Raw genomic sequence first — 16,516 nt, forward strand, 5'->3', positions numbered from 1 at the left:
GCGGGTAGCTCGAAAAACTCTCGCGGTTAGAAGATGTTGATGTCAACTTAAGCCAGTCTTCTCCGAGACCACGGGGACAACGCCGTCCTCGAAACGTCGGAGGTAAATCTTAAAACTTAGATACGCGATTAAGTCATCGTGAAAGTTTAAATCAGTGTAATATCACCATTGTCTGAGACACGTAAATGTGTGTGTGTGTATATGTGCGAAGTGGACGCCTATCTTTGTAACTGGGTAATATCGAAAATTACTTACAAATTCCGGTATATTTGTGTCCATTTTTAGAACTCGTCATTCTTAAGTATTCGAAATTACTCGAATGTACTTTATAAAAACTACAACAGCATACCTACAATAAGTAATGCATAGTTGGAGGGTTGTATTTGAATAAATATTGTGAGTTAGTCTTTAGTTTTTCTTGTCTCTGCTATAATATTATTTCCAGTATTTCATTTCTATGCCAAACAATCGTCTTTATTTGTGTTACGCACAATAGATGTACGTATGACTGCCCATCAAAGGTTTTGTAGGATTTTGATATTTTGTTTGATATTAGTAGGTGTCGTAGAGGTGTTAGGCCAATATTCATCCTTTTGTTCACAGTTTATGTAAGTAAATATATTTCAAAGGGGGAACATATACTTCAATATGTTTCTACAAGTAAGAATCGTTTTTAAACGTAGCTTAAGATTTTGTGGGAGAAAACACGTGCTAAAAACAACTTACGGTTAGATTTAAAATAATATTAATTAAATAATAATCTGTAGATGTCGGCGGCAGATCGTAAAATCGGGCAAATCGAGATATTCCTAGGCATATCATGAAACATGATCTGACTAATATTAACCCAGGCATATCACGATCTGCCTTATAAAAGAGGCGGCAGATCAATCAGACCAATGTATTCGTTGATATTCCTAGGTTCATACCGACTATGCGATGAGCCGTAAAATAATTGATGAGATATTCCTAGGCATATCATGAAACGCCACCATTTCATGATATGACTAAAATTAACTCAGGCATATCACGACCTGTCTTATTTATAAATAAAACAGGCGGCAGATCGATAGGAGCAATATATTCGTCAATCCATTTTTCTTTTTTGAGTCTAAGTACTGAAAAAAAAGTACCATATTATATCAAAATAAAAGTATTCTGCTTGTAAGGGTGCGGCGCACTTTTCACTTTCTAAAATATCAGCACTCAAACGCAATACAAAAAGGGTCACCTTAAATAGAGATTTGTACCCAAATTGACCCATTCTAATTGTGGGTATGTATTTAGATCTGTGGAGCATTGGGATATTAATTAGTGGATCAATTTGTAATTAATTTGTGCTTTGCCTTGAGCCTTGCGTTTAAATTAATCTTCCGATTGTTCTGACACCAACATAGTTAAACGCACTATCTACAATCAATAACATAATTATCATTATACAATCAATTAATCAACCGAACATTTCACGGACCCATAAAGCTACCTAGTTATAGATCATCATCATCTTCCTCGCGTTGATGATATTTCGTACATAAGTTCCGAAAAACTCATTGGTACGAGCCGGGGTTTGAACCCGCGCGACCTCCGGATTGCAAGTCGCATGCTCTTACCACTAGGCCACCAGCGTTTCTTTTTTTCTTTTTATAGGGTCCGACTAAAAACCAGCAGCGTTGCAGTAATTTTACTGCAACATTATGCTGAGTTGTGACCCTTTTTAGCACCAAACTGTGTGATTTAATGATTGACCTCTATTGTAATGTATAAATTTGGTGTTAAATAAAATGTATCTCTCTCTCAAATATCATTTGATATTTACCAGTCGCTTTTCGGTGAAGGAAAATATCGTGAGGAAACTGGATTCATCCCAATAAGGCCTAGTTTCCCCTCTGGGCTGGAAGGTCAGATGGCGGTCGCTTTCGTAAAAACTAGTGCCCGCGCCAATTCCTGGGATTAGTTGCCAAGCGGACCCCAGGCTCCCATGAGCCGTGGCAAAATACCGGGACAACGCGAGGAAGATGGTGAGTTCCGAAGTGATGGTTCTGTATTATGTATGTTGTAATCTGTGCCACAATTAACGAAACCGAAACTATACATATATTTTATTGTCCTCAGAAGGAAGTCTATTACCATAACTATTGCGTCTTATCGGGACACGTTCGTTATAATACGCTACTGATCCTTAATAACGACGTCCTGATATGTATCTCTATGGATATGAACATTGAACGGGTTACATCTAGTGCCCGGTTAAGATTTCACAACTTGGTACGGTTTTGATACGTCTGAAGAACGCCGGCTCGGCCACGACATTGAGCGACTTGCGACGGCGGCAGCGACAACCATAGGTGGGAACGAAAGGTCCGATCACTGTGTCTCGCTCCAACCTATGGATATCGCTGCCTCCATCGCAAGTCGCTCAATGTCGTGGCCGGGCCCCGTACCTAACGCTGATTGGTGCATGCGAAAATAAGTCTTCGTTTTTTATGACGGGTGATCGGTAATCACATTATGCTTTTTATTAAACGAAGTGTTGGACGCCTCGGCCCGGACCCGGCCCGTTCTAGCGTGAGTCATCCTTGATCTACTTGTATCCGACCTCATCTGTTTATGTTTGAATTACCTTCCAAAGATTCGAGATTATTTAAAAAAAACCGCGCGTTTGTTAACGCCAACTATTTAAACCCACTTTCGGAAAGCTACTCGTTCTCCGGCAAACAAGGCAAGCGGCACGTTTTAGAAACGCCGAAACACGTCACCGTAATGATCCTTCAGTTCCCCAAGAAAATACACTTTAATAAGAGAATTCCTCGGTATTTCCATGTGAGCTCCTTTAGTTCGAATGTCAGCAGTCGCCTGGCAAGCATGACGGGAATGCAGAAATGTAGAAACGCATTCTTTATATATGTTGCTTTGGCGTCTCTTGAGACATATTTTGTTCTGCAACGCATTACCAGTTTTTCTGGTGGGCAGATCATGTTCAAAATTATTGAAATTATATTTAGTTTTATCGTAGGAGAAAAACTGTTTTATTTATTAAAATAAAATAACCTTTCAGCTGACATCGCGCTTCTAGTGAAGGAGTTGACTAAAATAACAGGAACATACGTAGGTCCTTCTAGGGTCTTCTAGCTCCATATACCCTTGATTGAACTTTCTCATAAATTTAATAAATATAATATAATGCCCTCAACTTCACGTTTACCTAATTTAATTTAAATAAGGAAAATTTACTTAACTTATTGCGTAATAAACTGTGAAAAAACAATTTTATCGCTTCTTTTTGTACCTACTAAATGATTGCATTTCAAAGCTACTTTCACCGAACCTGATATCCAATTTAATTTACCCAGCTAAGTCAATAGATTTATGTCCCCTGGCATCGAACAAAGCAAACAAATATGCTTTCAAGTGTTCTTGAATACCAATAAGGCAGCTAGTGCAATTTCGTCGAATGATGTGACATTTTGAACAGGTTCCAACTTCGGTATTTCTCATTTCGTTCTGACTGAATGATTTTACTTCATAACGGCTTGGTGAGTTTGAAAATGCGTTATGATAATTTTTATAAGATATTTTTTTTTAAGCTTAAATAGTGGCCTTTCTGTTCTAAAACAGTTCTTATCCTTTTAGCTCCTAGCATTTTAACATTAAAAAACATAAAGATGATTGTTGGGTTAGGTTAGGGTGCCATGGTGGTGGGGTGCTAAAGGGTTTGGGCACTTTCCGTAGTAGGTATATGAAATCTTTTTCAGTTCATAATTTTTATATAGTAGTGTGTTTTATATATAAATTCAAAATATTTAATAAATTTCGAAATATTGTAATAATCCTATTATTTATACAAAAATGTAAAATATTAATTACATTAATTAAGACTTTGGGTTAATTACCGTTAAATTAACTCTTAATAAATAATAACAAATGATTGCTGCTTCGAAGGTTAGTTTTACAATTTTGTTTATTAAGCCAGTTTTAAAACAGCTCTGTTTTCAATATTCAATACATATTGTTTTTTCTTAGAACGCCTTTAATTTGTGTGGAGTGATTTTAATGTCTAGTGAGGCGTCTTCTCTAGTTCCAAATAATTAGGTACTTGTAAATCTTGTAATAATAGGGCCGAGTTACTGTAACCTACGATGTTTTCTTGGGAATAATTTATACAAATAGCTAAGTGTTACAAAATTGGAACCGTTATGCCAGCTGTACACACGTCGAGAGACTTCGAGACCCCGAGGCAGGCCGAGAACGAGTGTGTACATGTACGTATACTGCTCCCTTCTCGACTCCGTCTCGCCCTCCTCCGATTGGGTCGGTTTTTTACCAACACTCTCGCCGAAAAGCTCTCAACGAGTGTGTACAGCCGGCATTAAGATTACATTATACTTTAAATACTTTGATCATTAAATTTAAGTTTATTTCAAGGTCTGTTTGTAAATATCTTTGATTTATTAAAAACCTTTCGCGTCGTAATTTCAATTAGGAAAAGGTAAGTATCAAGAAGACCTACGAGTATTACACTATTTTTCTTTTAAGTTGGAAACTTAACACATTAAGGCGTATATTCTCATTTTAATAAGAGGGTGTGATTTAAATTTGGATTCGATATGGAACTGATCTGTTAGTGTCAATAGTAAAATTTCTTCAATCAAAATCTCCCTTAGATATCAAATATTGCTACAGATATCAGATCCATATCAAATCCAAATCTAATTGGCATCCTTAAAATTAGAATACGCCTTGTTCTATTAAAACGGGTGTTACGTTAGCGTTTTCATAGCTTCAAAAGCACTCGTGTTGGTCAAATCTGGAAACTTCACTCCGTAATTTCCGTATCACTGTAAAAGTGAAACAATTTAACTGCAAATGACTTTAGACTTTAGGATGTATGCTTTAAGGTTTTTTATTGTAGGTGTTAATACGGAAGTTTAGTGTAGCACGAATTGTGGTATTGGTGGGTTTGAGTGCGACCTGCCGTGTAATCCATAGCTACCGAAGCTAGAGGCCTATTCGGAGTTTTAAACTCTAACTTGATTTCTTATTGATATGATAAGAACTTTACAGGACTTTCAGTGCATCTCGCCCACACTTAAGGCCTGTGCATACACTCGGATTCAGACTTCACCAGAATTACTGCTGCAGTATTGCAATGCGACATTACTGCCGACTGAATGGCTGCCGCAAATGTAAAGATCCGGACAGCAACATCGATTTTGACATTTGCGAAAGTAATGCAGTCGTCAGTAACATCGCGCTGCAATACTGTAGCAGTAATGCTGGTGGAGTCTGAATCCGAACGGTACCTTTAGCAACATTCAAGATGAGATTTTTTAAAGTTCGAATAGCATCTTAGGCTTCAATTCATATATGTATTAAGACAAACGGGCAATAATTATTCATACAAAATGCATCGACGACGATTGCAATATGCGGTTATTCAGAGATCATTCTATAGGTATTATTACATTCGAAGCGCTGGTGGCCTAGCGGTAAGAGCGTGCGACTTGCAATCCGGAGGTCGCGGGTTCGGACCCCGGCTCGTACCAATGAGTTTTTCGGAACTTATGCACGAAATATCATTTGATATTTACCAGTCGCTTTTCGGTGAAGGAAAACATCGTGAGGAAACCAGACTAATCCCGATACGGGCCTAGTTTACCCTCTGGGTTGGAAGGTCAGATGGCAGTCGCTTTCGTAAAACTAGTGCCCATGCCAATTACTCGGATTAGTTGCCAAGCGGACCCCAGGCTCCCATGAGCCGTGGCAAAATGCCGGGAGAACGCGAGGAAGATTATTATATACATAAGTGCGTTTCTCAGTCGTTATGTAGTAGTATAGGTACTCGACTTTAAGCCATGCTGGGTATAAAGTACATTTTTGATAAAAATGTGATTCTGGCTTCTGGCCCAATTGCACATCGAAACGCACTTATGTATTAACCCCATATCGTATCGCATCGATATGGAGCCCGATTGAAATTAAACAACTTGTCACGGTTTTGATCTTATTTTGATACGACCTTGAAGATCGATCACACTGATTGGTGCCTACGAAATTAAGTAGAAGTCGTGCGTGAGATGTGCGCCAATGACCAAGACGATCTTCAAGGTCATATCAAAACCAGTTCAAAACCATAGCAAATTGTGAAATAGGAATCGACTTCATGATGCGAACGTGTCAAGTGTTGCGGAAAGTATCCAAAAAGCTGGAAAAGTCCTCGGAAATTTTAGGAAAATTTTACAGGCTACTAAGTAAACTTTCATTTACGACATGGAAAATTTCGATTCCTATTTCCTATACAAATACATGAGAAGCGAGAGAAGTGTGAGTGATGAGAGAGAAAAACAAGAAAATGTCGGACATGTATAAAAGTGGAGTGGATTACGCAATTTCGGAAAGTTTCCGACGGCACTTTCAGTAGTCAAGGGCAAATCAAAACTTTTAACAAATTGTAAAATCTGAATGCCGCTCCCATGAGTTTACGTGCTACGAAAGCGTAGCAAATTTTACTAAAGCGTAGCAAATGCTACGAGAAGTTATGAAACTACATTACGAGATACTCGTACGTTCGTAGAGCATTGTCACATTGTTCATTGATGTTCCCTTTGATTTGAGCTTGTGCAAACTTTCTTTGCTTACAAACTAAATAATGTAGATCTCAGCAACTGGAAAGTTAGGTACACTTGTTTACTCGGCAGGCTGAGTAACTGGGCGTTTTTTTTTTGTTGTCCCCTACCCTTTTTTTTCAAATTTGGGATTTTTTATGTTATTTCTACTCAGAATCACGAGCTCTTTCTATCCTAATAGGAGAAAAAAAGTGTTCTAAGGTTTTTATTTCCATTACGTCACCATTTTTAGGGTTCCGTACCCAAAGGGTAAAAACGGGACCCTATTACTAAGACTCCGCTGTCCGTCCGTCCGTCCGTCTGTCACCAGGCCACCAATTTTCAGAGATGATGTATTTCTGTTGCCGCTATAACAACAAATACTAAAAACAGAATAAAATAAAGATTTAAGTGTGGCTCCCATACAACAAACGTGATTTTTGACCGAAGTTAAGCAACGTCGGGCGGGGTCAGTACTTGGATGGGTGACCGTTTTTTTTTCTGAGTAGAAATAACATAAAAAATCCCAAATTTGAAAAAAAAGTGTAGGGACAACAAAAAAAAACGCCCAACTACGTTGCCTTTATGCATCGAAGTCAGATTGAACAATACTAGTTTAATTGTAGCTTTACAGGGATGTAAAATTGTTATTTTCCACTAGTTTCCTTTTTCGTGATAATTTTCTATTGAGCGAAAGTTGTTTAATTAGGTTTCGAATCGATGACGTCACTAGATAAAGGCCTCAAGATTGATATTAATATTTTTTGGTAACCGTATTATGGTATAAAAAGCGCTACGATTTTGCTAAAACCCTTCTGGCTGAACCTACTGCACCTTAAAGGACGACTCACGCTAGACCGGGCCGGAGCTTCCGGAGCTTCGTTTCCAATGGAAAGCATCACGAGGTCACCTGTCATCTGTCATAGACAAGTAAGCGACGGAAGCTCCGGCCCGGACCCGGCCCGGCCTAGCATGAGTCATCCTTAACCGTCCACTTGTCGTTATTTGTTTAATATAACTCCAACTGACCCGCAATATTTCTCTTCCCTCTTTGATGCTGCCTTTAACATTATAAACGGGTGTAAATATACCCTCAACGATGCGTACCTATTTTACACATCATTTTAAGCTAACCTCTCGCATTTATCACGACTGAGCCTTCCAGATAAACTGCTTTAAGATTGCCTACTTTATTAAGTCTCATAACCTACATGCATAAAATTTAAATGTTAACTACGAGTATCAAACATTTAGATTTACTGGACCGTTAATCTTGCTTATAAACAGAGATGTACAAAATGGTTTTAAAAAAGCATTTAAATACAAAATGCAAAATACTTTTCAGATTTACTATTTCAAATGCAAAATACCAAATAGTTTTGCGTTTTGTATTTCAAATGCTAAATGCAAAATAGGTATTTCCAAAATACTTTTTCAAAATAAAATACCTTTGGCCAAATCTCAGATATTTTTATTTATTTTAGGTATTTATCATGAGAAATAGAGACACAATGCCGAGCCGAACAAAAACGTCTAATAACATGGCACCTTATGCATGACATTTTGGTCATATTTATCAGTACGCGTATCAATAAATTCTGTTATGTTATTAATAATAGTCCGTCGGATCCTCTCTCTGCGGCCCTGACCACCGGCAGCTTGGGCCTTGCCCCGCTGCTGGCGGCACCCTAGGTTAGGTTTTTTTATAATGTGTTTATAATATTTTTTTATATTGTTTTTGTAAGTGATTTTATATTTTAATTTTATATACATATTGTAAAAAACCAACCTAAGAAGAGAAATAAATAAAGGAAATAATACTCACTTAAAATAATGTAAAAAACTAGACTAACGAAAAGAGAGCCATGGCTCCATTTTGTGACTTGTGTGGCCATTTATTTCGGTTGATTCTAGATGCACAATCAATCAATTCTTATTTTATTATTATTACACTTTTCTTTTATTAATAAAAACTAGACTGGTATTGTTAAAAAGTGAAAAAAAAAAACATCTGTTTCTATTTATTACTTATTACGCTTTTTAACAATACCGGGGGCCGATTTTTAGGGTTCCGTAGCCAAATGGCAAAAAACGGAACCCTTATAGATTCGTCATGTCTGTCTGTCTGTCCATCTGTCCGTCTGTCAGTCCGTATGTCACAGCCACTTTTCTCCGAAACTATAAGAACTACACTGTTGAAACTTGGTAAGTAGATGTATTCTGTGAACCGCATTAAGATGTTCACACAAAAATAGAAAAAAAAAACAAAAAATTTTTGGGGTTCCCCATACTTAGAACTGATACTCAAAAAAATTTTTTTCATCAAACCCATACGTGTACTATCTATGGATAGGTCTTCAAAAATGATATTGAGGTTTCTAATATCATTTTTTTCTAAACTAAATAGTTTGCGCGAGAGACTAGAAGTGTCTCTTGGCCGCTTTTTGAATTTCGATCGCTCGATTTCATCACTCGAAAATCGGTGGAAAACAGCGAGATGCTGATTTTTGAAATACGAGCGATATAAATTGTGAATTTAGTGGTATTGACCACTCGTTTTTGATTCTATTAGTAGAATTTACATGCCTAGTAGTGGAGATATTGCTGAACGAAATACACGAAATCGAGCGGTCGACTTTCAAAAATCGGCCCCCTGGCGCTGGCGCCAGGCGCTAGCAGGCGCCTCTATCGGTCAAATTCGGCAATACAAGCGTCATTCGTTCATTTCATTTTGTTTGACTGGTAATGTTGGCTAAACTTAATCACAAAGTATTTTGCATTTTGAAATGAATATTAAAAATGCAAAATACATCTCGAAAAGTATTTTAAATAAAATACAAAATGTTTTTTACTAAAAGGCATTTAAATGCAAAATACAAAATAGGTATTTTGCATTTTGTATTTGCATTTTAAATAGAAGTATTTCAAATAAATCGCATCTCTGCTTATAAACCGGTCGGCGGGTGCAAACGATTTTAAACTATGTGCTTGTGTTATTAAGAAACTCTTTATTTTCATACTTCTACCTCTATTTTCATGCTTTACTTATTTTGTTTTTTTTTTTCAACTGAATAATATATGATTTACCAAAATACGAAATTTCATCCTCACTATACAGACGTAGGTAAATGCTGTGAAGCTCTAAGTATAGTATAATATACTAGCTTACATATTTTCTGCACGTACCTATAGAAGGTTTCAAACCAGATAAAATAGCTTAAATATGTAATGCATAATTATTTTCCATAGTATTTTCACGGAAACGTACGAACGTGTCTTGCTATTTCAGTCAGTCTAAGTACCTACAAAAAGTACTGACATTGCCTGAAGTAGCATGACAAATACGAATGTTTCCGAGAAAATACGATGGAAAACAATGATGCACTACATCTGTACAGCTATAACTCAAGTTCTTTCTTAAAATAATCATGTAATAGATTTTGTTACCTATTAAAACAATTGTAGCTTAACCCACTTGAGGGCAATAGTGTTTAGCACGCATGAGCTCACTTAGGCAATAAATTTTCCTTTCCTTCGTGAGACAAGGACTTACGTTTCTACGTATCATAGCTAGACATGCCTTTCTTCTACCAAGATTGCCATATAAAACAAAAGAAGACCTGTACAAAGGCGATTTCGTCATAATTCAAAAACAAAATGAGTTGTGTGCGTGAGAAGAGCGGCAAATTACTTAGGTATGTCTGAGAACACTGTTCATTTGATGCAATAAGGACATATATGCATTCGATCTCCCTAGTGAGCTTAACATTTATTTACTAAAGCACCAAGAACACGTCACGCGCCAGGTGAAACATAAATATCGCCTCGAAAATGTTATATTCTTTCAGATTTGGGATATAAATCAACTGGCCCGGGCGGCTCTTTATATTTGTGTAACCAAACATGAATGCTTGGTGTAGATAGAACAATTATTAAAAAAGAATATAACGTGTAATAAGTAAAAAGGAATTGAGCCTAGTTTGTGTCCAATTACTAGGTACCTACTTATATATGTGAGCTGTGTATTATTTCTCGGCAACAAGCGTTCCTAAGAAATCCCTAATAGGGATCTTTAGCATTGTATTCGGAAAAATAGGTTACTTATCATTTCTATGAAACGAAACACATAATAAGATATATGATTATTGTAATACCTAGGTAGGCAGGTAGGGCTTATTAACAGCTTTGTTAAATCTTGCGAAAATTAAGTTAAAAATTTTCTTGACGTGTAGTAGGTTTTACTTGGATTCTGAATGGCAACTTCCCATGAAAAATCAAAAGTGAAACCAAAAGATAATTTTCAAATACCTACCTACATAGATAGGTACTAATAATAGGTTTCCCAGAGGCCAATTCAAACTTACACTTTGACTTTAAAATGATATCTAAGGGGCTGTTCATAAATTACGTCATCTATTTTTGACGATTTTTGACCCTCCCCCACCCCCGAAATCATCCAAAAATCATGCTTCGAATGACCCCGTTTCCTCCTACGTCATGCTACCATCATCCGATGTCCAGACCCCCCCAATTTGAAATGGCGTAATTTATGAATAGCCCCTAATATCTAAATTATGTCATTTTGTTATCATTCCCGCGTGCATTTCGCTCGTACTTGCGGGTGAATGATAACATGACACATGTGTAGGTACCTATATCCGGCGAATATGCTTCGTAGAGGCAAAACGGCAACGTGAAATAAATTAAATACTGCATTCACTTTTGTTTTACAAAATGGCACCTCTTCTAGTTGTCACCAAATTTTCACTTTCCAGGTCTCATCAGGAACCTAACTAAAAATAGGTGCTTTTCATCTCTCGGTTAAATAATATATCTATTATACCTCGCAAATAATATTTTTTATCGTACAAGCTTCCTAATTATTGTTATTCCATAGTCATATTAGTCACTTAACAATACACAGTTACACACTAACCTTTTTTTTTTTTTTTTTTTTACATAGGGAATGCTTCTACGCATACCGCCGGGCCGGGGAGAAACCCGGACGGTTATGTGGGACTCAGGGCTGTAAAGAGGCCCCACTACCCACTAAACCCCATGGTGTCCTCTCGCCGCTATGGTTGCGGGGTTACGGGGAAGCTCGCGCAATGCGTCCGCGACCCCGCAGCGGCTATCCTGACTAGATCCATACCCATGTTTTTTTAATAGGTATCCGTCCCAGTGGAAGCGCTTCCGGGACACAAGGTCGCGCTTACCATCTCGGGAGCCAGCGTCATGGGCGGGGACGCCCCCATGTCCGCCGCCCGCTGGCTCTCATCAGGGCGGCAGGTTCCGCTCATGAGCGGCACGCCTGCGGCCTATGCGGCGGCGGCGCATTGGGTCAGCCTCGGCCCGGACTTCCCGTTCGCGCTCGGCCGCCTCCTTGTCTTCCATGACGTGCTCGCAGAACGTGAGCACAGTCTCCCACGCACTTTCGCTGCCCAGCATGGCCTGAACTACGGCTGGCAGCGAAAGGTCTTGCCCTACCTGGGCGACCAACTCCTCCCGTTCCTCGCCGAAAACTGGGCACTCAGCTAAGGTGTGTTGGGCCGAGTCTACGCCGGCTCCGCATTGGTGACACTCCGGTGTCGGTTCCCGCTGGGCAACCTTGTGCAGGTACCTGCCGAAACAGCCATGCCCCGACAGTACCTGCGTTAATCTGAAAGTAAGGACACCGGAGCATCTTTCAACCCAGTCACGAAGGACTGGGCGTACGGCCTCTATAGTGCGGGAGCCAGCCCTCGGCCGTTCTAGCCGCTGCACCCACATCTCCGTCGCAGTTACACACTAACCTAACCCAACCTACATAAAACCCTCGCTACACGGTCGCCGACAAGCCTTCTAACCGTCTGAACTTGGTCTGACCTTGGTCAGTTTTGGTCAAATTTTGTTGGAAACAACTGTCTACACGGTCCGGGACGGACCAAGGCCACGCGGTTTGAAGGCTTGTCGGCGACCGTGTAGCAAGGGCTTAAATACCACAACGTAAGTACAGAAAAAGTCCCGAATATTGAAATACAAATGGAGGTCCCGAAAATATGTAGGTATTGTGTTACAAGCGGGAGTGACGGCGAAATGTTTTCGTCGGGAACAATAATAAAGAGAACCATCGCCATTCAAACAAAGCAGTAAGCTCAAAGGCTGAATGCTTAGGACGCAATTACAAATGTTGAGTGTGGAGGGCCCCCAACTTTATTAACCAGACGATTGTGCCATACATATTGACTAAAAGGAGTAAAAGGGAGTATCTGCCACAAGTACCTTAGCTTGCTACGCCTTTCTGGATCATGGATAAGAATCGTACGAAGCTGATAGGTACCAGATGTTATTCTATCTGTATACCGGGCGCAGACGAGTATTCGCTAAAAAATAAATTCTTATTTTTTAGCGAATACCTACAATACAATACAATTAAAACGTGATGTTAAATATTCACGTGTAGGGGAGCGGGGGTCTTGTTGTAACAGTTTTAGGAAAAAGGCTTATATTGTCCAAAATATGTATAATTTTATGATTCTGAGTATGAGGGTTTGTAAAGTATTTATCTAAGCACTAATTCCGATTACAAAATAATTTTAAATGTTTACGCATCTTTTACACCAGATACTTTTATATGTATAATTTTATGATTCTGAGTATGAGGGTTTGTAATCTAAGCACTAATTCCGATTACAAAATAATTTTAAATGTTTACGCATCTTTTACACCAGACACTTTTTGAAAAACTATTGAGTTGTTACAACTTACCCCGTATTTTTTTTTCAATACCTGGTCGAAACAGAGCTTGTACTTATGCACATACACTCGCTTCGATGTCTGGCGGGGCAATGGCGGTGTTTACGTTATTCCTCGAGTTATAAGAACAAAGAGTAAAGTAAGTACAAGGTGTCCCAAGAAGTAGTGATATACTGAAGCTGGGAGGTAGAGGACCTAGAGGGCTATCTGAATCACCCCCATGTATGTTCCGCGATTTTTCGTATTTTCGGAGTTATGATTTTTTTTAATTTTTCACCTATCGCCGAGTACGATGAGATTTTTATTTATGGTGACGTGAATTATTGCGGTAGATGCTTGATTTTTTTTGTGTGCTAAGCTGATAGATACGCCAATTCAGTATGATAACATTTACTATCGTTAGATCTTTAAATGGAATTAAAAAAAACATTAATGCCAAGAAAGATAAAATTACCCAGTATGTTCACAACTTCAAGGGCGTTTAAAAAAATAAAACATACTGGGTAATTTTATCTTTCTTGGCATTAAATTTTTTTTAATTCCATTCAAAGATCTAACGATAGTAAATGTTACCATACTGAATTGGCCTATCTATCAGCTTAGCACAAAAAAATCAAGCATCTACCGCAATAATTCACGTCACCATAAATAAAAATCTCATCGTACTCGGCGATAGGTGAAAAATTAAAAAAAATCATAACTCCGAAAATGCGAAAAATCGCGGAACATACATGGGGGTGATTCAGATAGCCCTCTAGGTCCTCTACCTCCCAGCTTCAGTATATCACTACTTCTTGGGACACCCTGTATATTATAAGAAAGTCATTTATCAGTAAAAAATGTTTTTAATTCCCCGTCAAAATTGAGCGTTACTACTTACAATTTGGTAAGAAATTCAGCCCCACTGCTGGCATAAAAAGTTTGAAGGAGCTCTTAACGGGGTGTCTTCAGTGGCGTAACTAGGGGGGGGCTGGGGGGGGCACGTGCCCCGGGCGCCGTCCAAGGGGGGGCGCCAAAATGGGCAAAAGACCTCCCATAGAAAATGGACCAGCCAAAATGTAGGAAACAGTCAAATTTTTTTTTCGCGAATTAGGGGTTGGTCTCATAGTAAAAATTACTCAGTATAATCCCAAAACCTCCCTGGCAACGGAAATGCAGTTATTTTTTTAGCCACCCTGTACATACAGGGTGGTCCAAACCTTGTCGTCAAAATATTTTTTTTAGAATCCTCGTCGTTGGTTATCAGAATATACCCCATGTATGTTAGCCGATTTTTCGTAGTTTTCGAGTTTAACTTTTAACTTTTGTTAAGAAATTCCGGGGTGAAGCTTTGCGTTGCTTTTATGCCTTCTAATAATTGTTCGTGGTAGGTATTTGCACTGATAACATGAAATAGCGATGGGGAAGTGACCCCATAAAATAATAGTAGAAATAACAAAAGAGGATTTTTGTAATGAATTACTAATTTGGAAGCTTTCCACCTCAGTTCCCTTGGCCAGCGACTCTGACAAACAACTACGTATGACTACGTACAACTATTAAGTATCACTTTTTTGACCTTTTAAAAAAACTGTTTCTAAACTAATCAAAAGTCCTTGAAATCGCTTGTATTTTTTATTTATTTAGGTAAGGGCAACATCTAAGCTTGACATGCTTGAACGTAAAAGTTTGTCTTTTTTTCCCAACTCAGCCAAGTGAGGATGCTGATTTTTTTTTAGCAACTGCGCCGTTTGTCAAGTATTATGTAACAAAAGAAATATTCAAAAAAGTTCAATGGTTTTTTTTAATAAATAATTGCTTCACCCCGGAATTTCTCAACAAAAGTTAAAAGTAATAACAATAAATATCATAATTCGAAAACTACGAAAAGTCGGCTAACCTACATATTCTGATAGCCCACAGCGTGAGGAATCTAAAAAAAATTGCCAATGCCGTGCCAACATCTCGTTCTGTGATACTAGAATGCCGTGAAAAACCTGTGTCAGGTATTGAGAGCATTCTATCCAGAGTTTCGGTGTGGGATAGCGAGAATTTAGTCCAATTAAATCCCACCAAGGCTCAATTTTGCGCGTTTACCGCTAAGAAAACCTCATTTTTCAAGGCACAACCCATCCCATGTCAGGGAGTATTGGGAGCCTCGGTGTTGACATCTCCATCAGTGACGTCCAATAATTTCGTAGCCACCTTGCTGGGTAGGCTGCGCTCGTATCCAAAAAAACTCGGTGTGCTCAATAAAGGGAGGCGATACTTTACTCTGGGCCAGACAGATCCATAGGCGTACCCACGGTGGGGCAAGGTGGGGCAGTTGTCCCACCCTGGTCTCTGACCATAAGCTAAGAATCTCTGTTTCAACCGTACCCTGTTACAACGTCACCACCCTCCCCTACTTCTGCCCCACCCCTTAAAAAATGCTGCGTACGACCATGGACAGATCCCATATAAAGAGTACTGCTGTCACCTTTGGGCAGGAGCACCTAGATGCCACCTTGGTCCCTTCAAATCAGTCCAAAGGCGCGCTATGAATAGTCTACGATCCCAAACTTACAAGCGATATTGAATCTTCAAGTCTAAGGCGATCTTCAAAAAAGAAGTGTATAAGTTTTAAAATGGTCGGCAACGCGCATGTAACGCCCCTGGAGTGTAGACGTCCATAGGATGCGGTGACCGCTTACCATCAGGTGAGTTGTAAGCTTGTTAGCCACCGATGGAATAAAAAACACTTGTCTAAATCAAAAGTAAACTTTAATAAGTAAAAAAAAACCGGCCAAGTGCGAGTCGGACTCGCGCACGGAGGGTTCCACACCATCAAGAAAAAATAGAGCAAAACAAGCAAAAAAACGGTCACCCATCCAAGTACTGACCCCGCCCGACGTTGCTTAACTTCGGTCAAAAATCACGTTTGTTGTATGGGAGCCCCACTTAAAACTTTATTTTATTCTGTTTTTAGTATTTGTTGTTATAGCGGCAACAGAAATACATCATCTGTGAAAATTTCAACTGCCTAGCTATCACGGTTCGTGAGATACAGCCTGGTGACAGACGGACGGACAGCGGAGTCTTAATAATAGGGTCCCGTTTTTACCCTTTGGGTACGGAACCCTAAAAAGTAACCCTTTCGTTAGTTCATTTCGTTTGGGGGGGGGGGGCGCAAATTTGGTGCCTGCCCCGGGCGCCATATC

Source organism: Cydia amplana, chromosome 18 (assembly GCF_948474715.1).
Source record: "Cydia amplana chromosome 18, ilCydAmpl1.1, whole genome shotgun sequence".
Lineage (NCBI taxonomy): Eukaryota > Metazoa > Arthropoda > Insecta > Lepidoptera > Tortricidae > Cydia > Cydia amplana.